Source organism: Monodelphis domestica, chromosome 4 (genome assembly GCF_027887165.1).
Source record: "Monodelphis domestica isolate mMonDom1 chromosome 4, mMonDom1.pri, whole genome shotgun sequence".
In the NCBI taxonomy this organism is placed as follows: domain Eukaryota; kingdom Metazoa; phylum Chordata; class Mammalia; order Didelphimorphia; family Didelphidae; genus Monodelphis; species Monodelphis domestica.
In genome coordinates, this window is record NC_077230.1 from 33,317,812 (window position 1) to 33,328,836 (window position 11,025).

The window sequence follows — 11,025 nt, forward strand, 5'->3', positions numbered from 1 at the left end:
CTATTACTAGATTTAGGCCCTATGGACATTATTGAGAGGGCAAAAAGCTGTGTATATATGATAACATTCATGGAAGTTCTTTATTTGTAATGACAAAATAACTGGAAATAACAAAAATACAGTATTAGATTATGATATTGAATGTAATGGATTGTTTTGTTATTAGAAATGACAGATATTGGAAATATAAAGAAAATAAGGGCACTTTTTGAAGAGATAAACAAAGAGGAAAAGAGAAGAATAATATATACTACGATTACATAAAAAATAATAGTCATAAAATCAAGAGAAAAAGGTACCAAAGTAAAGCAAATCCAAAGGGAACTCAAAAACACAGGATATTAATATTAACACACATATATAATTCACATATTTTAAACAAATTATAAAAATGTGAAGTATTACACATGATAAATGCACATGCATTTGTTTATTTAGATATTTTTTGTTGTTGATAGTTACTAAGTACATAATAAAACAAGAATTTCCTCTGAAGGAAAAAACAAAACAAAAAATAAACTATAAAACCATACTCTTTAAGGCTGTGTTATTTTTTTCTTACACTGTTGTGTTTTGTTGAATTCTTGTCCTTGGAGCTTTGTCAAATCACCATATGGGTTTCTCTAGTTTTCTTGCTTACAATTGAGGTTCCAAATAGTCTCATCATTCAGTGGTTAGAATGTGAAAATACACATAGTTAAAGTTAGCTAATAAATTTACCATGATGAAAACTTACCATCATCCATTTCCTTTTAGTTTTTTTTTTTACTTTCTTGGATTGAGACATTTTGCAAAACCAAAAATGAGCAAACAAGTTCAACCTGAGGAATCGCAGTCTTATTTCTGGAATCATTCTAGGTTTAGGGGAAAATATACAAAGAAGCTTAAATGATTTCCTATCATAACACTGAAAGATTCTTAGATGTAAGCACACTGTAGAAATTAATGAACTTTAATTCTGTGCATAAGGGCAAAACTAAGATAAAGGAGACAGATGGGAAAGTGGTAGTAATATGTCATTTTACATCTTGGGAAAGGTCATGATTATTTAAGTATTGATAGGAACATTTGAGGTTCTCATCTTATAAGTAAGAAAAATGAGTCCCATAGAATATACTCATAGAGCAAGTCTGAGACTTCAGGACTATTAGTCTAAATACAATGCAAGCTTAAAGCAGGGGAAAGAGATGACTTTTTAAAGTACTGCATGAGTTTGTATTCAGAGATTTATCCTGACCAATGTGTATATAATGCTATTCAAAATTTGAAGTGATAGACTACTGATGTTCTGATTTGTTGTTTAAGACTGACATCAACTCAAAGAATCCAGAGCAACTTGAACATGGATCTGGGAGGGAGGCTTGGATTCTATAAGCAGGAATAGGTTATTTTCTCATCAGATAAACTCATATACAAACAGTTCAGTGATAACTGGAATATTGACAGAATTCATGAATGTCAACAAATGCTGCATCAACATTCTCTAAGTAAAGATGAAAACAGGTTTTCTTAATAGACATAATAGATTTTCCCCTTTGCATTTTCTTTTGTTTTCCAGATGTCCATTGGAAACATCTGAAATTGAAGGTAAGGAAACAGGGTTATTTTAATGTGCATTCTAGTATCTATGTAAAATAAAATCAAATTAAATGTGGACATTAAGCCTAAAAGCCTGACCAGTCTTAAGTAGGAAAAACAAGGAATGGAAGCCTTTGCAGCTAGATTTTTCAGTGGATAGAGAGCCAGGCCTGGAGACAGGAGGTCCTATGTTCAAATCTGGCCTCAGATACTGCCGAGCCCAGTGACCCTAGGCAAGTCATTTAACCGTAATTGCCTGCTCCTTACCATTCTTCTGCCTTGGAACCCATATGCAGTATTGATTCTAAGATGGAAGGTAAAGGTTTTAAGGAAAATCTTGTACCCATGTTAACCAAATCTTAGTATACTTGGGAGGTATTGGTTTATCTTGTTCCTGCCATACCATTTTCCAATTTTCCCAATGGTTTTTATCAAAGAGTAAATTCTTGTCCCCAAAACTTGGATCTTTTGATTTATCAAACATTAGATTACTATGCTGAATGGAAATTTCTAAATATTTGCTAAGCTCTTTTTCTAGGCCTTCTAGGTACCTATTATTTTATTCTGCATTCAACTACAAGGTCTTTTTTGGCCTTACTTTGTAATTCAGAAAACTTGATGAAACTTACTTTTAGTGCTGGAAAGGACTTTGAACATCATCTAGTCCCACTGTCTCATTCTATTGAGGAGGAAAACGAGTTTTAGAGGTTAAATGACTTGTCTGAGGTGACATTTATAGAGCTAGGATTTGAACAAAAATCCTCAAATTTCTCATCTACTATTTTTCTTCTATGCCATTGCCTATTTAAGGACAGTGTGAACACCTAAGAATCATCTATAGATTCAAAGACAAAGGAAAAATGGTATGGTTGTACAGATACTAAAGCAGTTTTTAAAAAGTAGGGAGAGATGGTTTTATTCAATAAGAATTTTATCACCGGTATCTAGAGATCTTACCAGAAAAGTGAAGATCTTTTCCTTTTATCCTTTTGCTCTTGTATATTCTTCTCTCCATATAGGAAGTAAGGATAATTCAGTGAGTAAAACACTAAAAAATGACCTAATGGCATTTGCCAGAGACAACTGGCTTCTGTCACTGGTGAATTCTGAAGTGGAGAAACAAGATCATTGTATTAGGAGCCACGAGTAATGAAGTCTCAGACCATCTTGGTGGCTATTCTCTTTGGGACTTATTTTTCCCACTTACAAAATGAGGATCGCCAATATTCCTACTAATACTAACCATTTATGATCTTTACCAAGGGATTATTTAGTTCTTCTGTGGCAATTAAACACAAAAAGGTGGATTTTTTCAAATAAAATACTAATTAGCCAGTAAAATGTTTGATAAGGCTTATGTCAACTTACCAGTCATAATAATGATTCCCAGCATAAACACACCAGCCAAGGAGGTGCATTGCTGCACTCAAACTGTTCATCACCAGTATTTGCTCTTCTAGGCTCCAGCCTTCTAAGCCTAGGCTCAGTACCTGAATAACTAATCTCTTAGAGACAACTGAGCGACCCTCAAAGAGTTCTGGGAGTCACAATATAAAGCAAGAGACAAAGAGGAAAAAATTTAGATACCATTTTCTAGGAGTTGGGCTGCAAAAGGGAGGAGAGATATGGAATTATAGTTTGAAGGGATGGTTGGGTTAAATAAAGGACTTTTATGAATGGGCATATTTGTGGTCAGCAGAAAATGAGTCAGCAGATCCGGAGACAATGAAGATGTTCATAGGAACCCTTAAAAACCTTTGCTTATCTGAAGTCTCCCACACTTTCTATTTTCTTCTGACTTCTTCAGAAGATTGCTCCCACAATTACCTCTAATCTTCATTGAGTCCAACTCCTAGAAAATGGTATCTAAATTTTTTTCGTCTTTTTCTCCTTATATTTCAGTCCATTGGAACATAGTGTCATCACTCCACTGAAATTAATCTCTGAAATGACTAGTGATCCTTTAAATTTTCAAAAGCCAATTTACCTTGGAATTATTGTCTCTTCACTCAGTATCTGTCTGATGTTGTTGTTGGTTGTCTCTTGAACTGAGGATGACGATTGTCTTTGTGCGTTTTTGTGCACAAAGACACCTGTGCATGAAGATTTAAGTGGAAAAGTCGATGCACAGAGACAGTCCCACTCTCTTGGCGTTGGAAGCCTGGGTCCATTGGCACGAAAAGTCGTTACACCTGGAGACTTCCTCAGCTGCATTGGATGGTCGTGTTGTCTTTTGTGCTCCATCACGCCCTAAGCACTCCACAGTGCCTTGCTGCATCACCATCTCAGCCATTGAACCTTCTTGTTGGTTCCGCCTGTTCCGCCAAAGCAGTCTTCACATGCTGGGTGAGCAAAGCCCTAGTTCACCAGGGGTCAATGTCGACCCGATGGCTACCCTCACAAGGTTTAGCTGGCCTGTCGAAGCCGTTGCCCGGGGTGTGGCCACTGCCCCATGCTAGCAGCTACTAGGAGCCACAAGTGAGAGCTGGGTGTCAGGTGGGGGTCAGAGGCTGGAGAGCTGCCCTAGAAGGGCACGACAAGCCCTCCATACCAGAGATATTACCCCTCCCTGAGCACCCCATACACCCCTCTCCCATACACCTCTATGTCTGATAGACAACCTTTATATATAGTACATATAAAACATTCTCTATACTATGTACCATCAATTACCTGTGCTCTTGCTTTATATTGTGACTCCCAGAACTCTTTGAGGGTCGCTCAGTTGGCTCTTTTTACTCCTAGTAGGAGTAAAAAGAAGTTGTTTTGCTACAATGAGGGTCAAGTTGAGATTACATTTTATCAGTCACCTTTATAACCCATCAAGATCCTTTTGCTGGAGTCTTTCTAACTCATTGCAGTTCACTAGTTTTCCTTTTTCAAAGAGTTCAGTAATAATTCAGTCTTCTTCTCCACCCAAACATCTTGCCTCATACTTGATACCTCAATATATGTCAAAAATCCCCTATATGACCCTGACTCCACACAGTTCACCAGTTTTCTCGACTCTCTTGCCCTACCTTAATCTCTCGACATTAGTCTCCTATAGCAATGGCTGCATCTTAAGGATCGAAAGGATGGAAACATCAATCATAACTGTTCTATCTGAGTAATCCAGAAATCAGAAATTCCTTTCAAGGAGCACAACTTTTTATCCTTTCCATATTTCCCATCTTCTTACTCATCCTAACCCTATTTTAAAAATTATCATCATGATCTCTGGTGCCTCAAGCTCTTCCTCTTCTCCAGTTCCATTACTCTAGCTGTATCTTCCCTTTTTTGACTTAACAGTTTTGACCCTATTACTGACCAGTTCATCTCTACACTACCCAATGCCTTTGATTACCTTTCCTTTCTTGTTTTATAATTAGTTACATATTGTCAAATCTCAATCCTGGTTGAAACTGTAATATTTATTGGGAAAGGAAATAGGAAGATTTGGAAAACAGGGGGATAATGGGGGGTTTGTATGGGATAATGAGGAGTTAAGGGGAGAGAGGGTATATTGCTTGGTGAGGCAAGGGAGGGAGATGCCCCCTGCTGAGAGTAAACAGCAGGGGTCCAATAAGGACGGTTTGTCTTTGAATGACTGAAACTGAAGTTCAGCTCCCTCTATGACCAGAAAGATAGTCCACTTATCTGACTGTGAATTTAATAATATAAAGTTTAATAATCCAGTTGGGATTGGAGTTTTTCTCAGCTTCAGACCTGAGGCCAGGCCCCAGAGGCTGGTGGAAAGTTTGTCCCACTCCCGTCTACTCTCGTTGTTCTAATTCAGAATCTTAGCAGTACACAGAAAGCAAACAAGAACAATTCTAACCTTTAGAAGCCTGTGTCTTTGGGCTGAACCAAGAAGAGCATGCCACTCCAGACTGGGCTGAACAAGCTCCTCTCTCCTCTGACACCCGCAAGCCAGTCCCACCCGGCAGGAAGGAAGTGCTAGTCACCAGACCCAATTGCCACTCCCGGCAGGAAGGAAGTGCTAGTCACAAGACCCAACTGCCACTCTCAGTTGGCCCTTCCCCCACACAAACTGTTAGTCTAGTTTCCTTTCCACAAAACTCAGTATAGGTCTTCTCTGCTTCTTGCATGTGGCTCTCCCACCTCGGCCTACAAAACTAGTGTTATCTGATATCAATAGGATCCTCATAGCTGCATGGTAATCTTATTTTTCTTTCCTTTTTCTCTGTCATACTCTTGATATTAGTTATTCCAATTTTTTTCTTCTCACTTCAAATTCCCTATATTATCTCCTTTCCATACCTCTTCAATGAAGAATTCCCTTTTCCTACTGTACTGAAAAATTAAAAGCCTTCCATTTTGAACTCCTTTTCTATTATTATTTATTCCTCAAATCCCTTTTGTTTATTTTATTAATTCCACCCTTTTTGCTTCCTTTCTTATCAACTCCCAGAAAAAAGTAACACTTTGTATAAAGTCTAATCTTTCACTGGTGTTTTTGATCTTATTTCCTCCTGTATCCTTTGGAAGCTTGTATCTATAACAATTCTCTTTCTCTCATCTGTCATTTTTTTGTACCTGCTCACTCTTTTCCTGAAGATGACAAATATGTCTAGGTCTCCTCTCTATTGTAAAAGTCTTTCACATCCTTTTATCTGACATTCTGTGACTCTTCTTTCATAGGTGAATTCCTAGAAAAGATAATTTATAGCCATTGCTTCCTTACTGATCCATATTGATCACTGTTTGACTGAAATTAACCTCTCCAAAATTACTAATGATCTAATTGCAAAATTGGGCTCTTCTCATTCTTCACCTCTCTGTAGTTTTTTAGCATTCTTAACCACAATCTATTCCTTAGTACTTTTAGCTCCCTTGACAGAAGTCAAGAAGAAACAACACTGCTCTGCCTTAATTCTTGAACTACTTATCTGAACACTCCTTATTCTCTTTTATTTGATCATCTGTCTATCTTCCATTAATGAGGGCTGTATCTCTTGTTTCTATCTTAAAACATCCCTCTACAGTCTTAGTGAGCTCACCATTTTGATGCCAATGACTTCCAAATTATGCATCTTTAGATAATCTTTCACATATACTACCCATATCGCCAAATGCCTTGTGGAAATCTCCTTTTGGATGTCTCATAGGCATCTCAAGCACAACATGTACAAAATATAACTCATATTTTCCCCTAACCCCATTCCTCTTCTGTCCATGTCATTTCTATGAATGGCATCACTATTCTACCATTCTCCTAGGTTTGCAATCTCATGGTGATTCTTGACTTCTTCCTCTCTTCCTTATCCCATTATCTAATCAGTTGCTAAGTTATATCTATTATGACCCAACAACAACCCTAAATGAATATTCTATCTATAAACACAGACTCAACCTCATGTTTGCCCTATCTTCCCCACCATAGATTCATCCTGCACACTATTAAATTAATATTTTTAACAAAGTCACAGGTATGACTATTTCATTCCACTACTGAAAACATTTTAATGTTGTTTTCAAATAAACAATATAATGTATAAAACAATAATGTTGTTTTCAAATAAAGTAGAATACAAAAAAGTACAAGTTTTGAAAATTAGTTTCAGATAAGTTTTGCTGATTGCCTTACATCCTCATTACATATGTTCTTAAATACTGAAATCAGAATTGGCTAACTAGACAGAAACAGGAAATCATGTTTAGCAAATTAAATCTTAATCTGACATTTTCTTAGGTAAAGATCCAGTTGTTATTCTGTTGTTATGAAATCTCTGAAGATAATGAATTTTGGGAATTATTTCCATTACTGGTTGACTTCAACTAAAATATATTCAGCTAATGTGTAGTTTCTCAGAGAGGTATCGTCATTGAGCTAAACCATAAGAAGCAATGAAACCTGGAGACTGGACTGTAAATGTAAAGAGACTGGAAATGTAAAGCCACTTCTCTGGCTATGAAAGTAGCATGGTGGAGAACAATCTCAAGAAATCCAATTCATAATTTTTTTTATTAAATTCAGGAAAACCAAACCAAACCAACACACACACACACACACACACACACACACACACACACACACACACACAACCAGGCAAAGTATATGTACCACTAAAAACAAAAATAAGTGAGGGAACAGAAAAGTTCAATTATGGTTTAGGAAAGAATCTTGTTTAGAGCTAACTATGAAGGGTCACCTCCCTACTTGGAATCATTGTAGAAGGGTCATTTCAATGGGATGATGTGCTTGAAAAAATCAAGAAAAAGAAACTATACAGTTCGATGTCATAAACATTTTCCAGACTGGTCAGGAACAGAAGACACATCCAGAAATCCCTCAGAGAGGAAATACATGATCGAGTATAAAATGATGTGGAATTTGGAGCTAAAGGATCTGGTACAAATGACAATTCTGCTATTTTCCCTCTGTGTCAACTTTGGGCAAATTGCTTAATCCTTTTTTGGGTCTCAGTCTCCTCATCTTTAGAGTGATGTGATTAAAGTTAGATAATCTTGAAGGACCCCTCTAATTTTAAATGAAAGATTCTGAGATTTGCTTGAAACTTGTAAGGATTTTAAATATTCAGATATGACCATTGAACCCACACACAGACCTTTTCATACTTTCATGTTTTCATTCAGCTGACTATTCTCAGATAAACTAATTGCACATTTCAGTTAAAACTAAAACAAGATACAAAAAGGTCATCTGGAAGAAACAGTCATTTCAAAAGCTATTAGATAAATATTTTTGACAATCTAACACAGTATTTTTAAAGTTACAGAATTTTTTTTTTTAAAACGAGGCATCAATTTTAGTTTAAAAGTATTCATCAAGTAGAGTTTTTCTGGAATTATTTCTGCATTTATCAATGATTTAGGAAGGAAAAAATGAAATCAGAAAAATTACAACTTGAGAAAAGTTAGAATAATTTTATTCCACTTTTATTATTTATACAATGGTAGAATGTACTTGTGCTCTAGCACTAAAAAAATGAAGAAACACATGAGAAAAAAAAACACATGTCATTTAGAAAAAATTATATGGAGTACATACAGTTATTCCTCTGGGATGCCTTCATTACATATTACATTACATATTACACTTCAGAGGCAAACAAAACTTTAATATCATTCTCTTACATCTTATAATCTATTGCCTATTATAGTTAACATTTTTGTTTCCTTGTTTAGGACACATGTGTTACCCTTAGGCTCCCTCTAGACTCATGAAATTAAAAATTTAAATTCCTTTTGTTCAAGGACTATATCCTATCTTTTTCATGTCCTCTCTCTCCATTGAGAATTTTACTTACAGTAAGCATTCAGTAAACATGAATGGTCATTCTCCAATTTTGGAATCATTTTTTTTCCCTGTTTCAACTACTACCTGCTCTACTTCTAATTATAGAGATTCAACCAAATCTAAACCATCTTTCAGCTCTTTAACCTGCTTGATCCCTGCAAAGGGTGGATGAATATATAGATAAGGCACAAATACTCACCTAATCTCACACCTATTTTCCATTCTTTTAGAATCTAAAATGATGGAGCAATTAAAAAAGAGAAAAACAAGACATTCCTGAATATATGCAAAATAATTTCTGTATTTTTCTTTCTTTTATAACAATATAATAAAAAATTGCTGTTAGTAACTTTTGTGACGAAGGGATCACTATCCATTCTAGCCCTCACAACCAACAACAGCCAACCAACTACCACCACTGGGATAGGCAAAGTAGCCTACCTGATACAGCAAGCCATTCTGAAGAATAAACAAGTCAAAGTGTTCCAGGATACCCAAACAACTGCCACCATCTTGTCCATCACTTCCCCACAAAACAAGGACTCCATGCCTAAGAGTCCTAGGAATAGAAGTGAAAACTCTATAGATCACCATCCCTTCTAGGATAACCTACAACCAAAGCCATCAAGGGAAGGTAATGACACAGCTTTTTTGGAGAAAAAGCTCACCAGCTCCTCCACTCTTGACACTAAGTATCAACCAACTGCCACTCATGGGCAGTTAAGCAAGATTCCCAGGAATGGTGGTCCCCAAAATACCAGGTGGAAAAATGTTAGCCATCATCCCTACTCCTACCACAACTCCAGTTCCCAACTAACTGCCATTTCTGGGCTAGGCAAGGCAAGATGGCTGAAGCAGTAATATTCACTGAGGATGAGACAGTTTACTCCCAATCATTTCACTATTTTCATTTCCCCTCAGAGCCAAGTGGAGAAAACCTAGGAGCTTGTGTCCAAGAACCCTAGAACTAGTAGCAGCTCCCAAATGTTCAGTCTTAATTCTAGGACCTCTCCTTTCTCCCCCATTAGTCCAGTGTGTGAAATAGAATTATGTCTATTATTCTCAGAATATTATTCTAGCATTCTAAGCTTACTGGACAGCTCAGGCAGAATGAGCTGGGACTAGGTCTGTTCTAGGAACAGGAACCCCATTCCCATGAGAGCATTTGTGTTGATGAACTCATTCAAGTGGTTTGGGGCTGAATTGCCGACAAAGGTGGTCAGCAAAGGTTGTTTCAGAGTGCTAGAAATTACAATCCTAGAGATAAATGAAGATTAAATGTAGGGAAGATGGATCAGAAACACTCAAGAAAGAATTGCAGCAGAAAAGAAGTATAGCTGAGATCCCCCAAGACAGCTCTTTAGGGATCAGATTACAATCCTGGGATGATTCATCTACATATACACATTTTGATATGAAGACATTTGTAAAATTTTGCTGTCTCAACTGAACTGAGATGCCCCTAGATAATGGTGATGTGTTTTGCCTGGATTTATCCCCTATTTGGAGGATAGAGTGAGTCAATTGTAGAACCTTTATGTGAGTTCAAAACAGCGTAGAAATGAGGAATAATGTGCATAGGCTGCCCTCTGACGTCCAGAGGTGGGAACGTTTGCTTTAAAGGAAAATAAGGAAAAAAGAACCTGCTATTCCTCAAGAATCAGAACCTTCACCTGAGTAGAATTTAACCTACCAGAGAAACTTACCACTGGGTGAAATAGTGAAACAATATCCATTGAGGAGAGGACAGGGAATTGGATGTGTTAATGCTCCCCTGAGTGGTTCTGATATGAGAAACTTTAAGAGAGAGATGAAAAACCTGCTGGAAGGCCCAATTGGTCTGGCAAAGCAATTTAACCAATTTCTGGGACCAAGTATATGTACATGGACTGAACTGATGCCAATTTTGGAGCACCTCTTTTCAGAGGAAGAACAGGGTCAGATAAAGCAAGTTGCTATGAAGGTCTGGGACCATAAGTATCCTGTAATCCAAAGTGGGCGGAGAGGCAAATAGAAATTCCCTCTCCAAGATCCAATTGGGATCACAATGATCAGGAGAATATGAGAGATCTTAAGAGAATTATTACTCAGGATATACAAACAGCTGTGCCCCCAGAATCAGGACCTACATGAGCTATCTGAAGCCAAACAGGAGAGAGATGAAATCCTTACTGATTTTTTTT

The 11,025-nt window shown here is 37.0% G+C and overlaps 1 long non-coding RNA gene across 1 annotated transcript; it reads right to left on the reverse strand.

Annotated features, from left to right (window-relative positions):
* Window positions 1-456: 456 nt before the first annotated feature.
* On the reverse strand, window positions 457-6,839 carry LOC103095619 (uncharacterized). Its single transcript, XR_001629730.2, has 3 exons — window positions 2,536-6,839; window positions 2,208-2,257; window positions 457-1,575 (listed from the first exon to the last, which is right to left on the reverse strand). It is a non-coding gene; the product is annotated as an uncharacterized LOC103095619 (long non-coding RNA).
* Window positions 6,840-11,025: the final 4,186 nt, after the last annotated feature.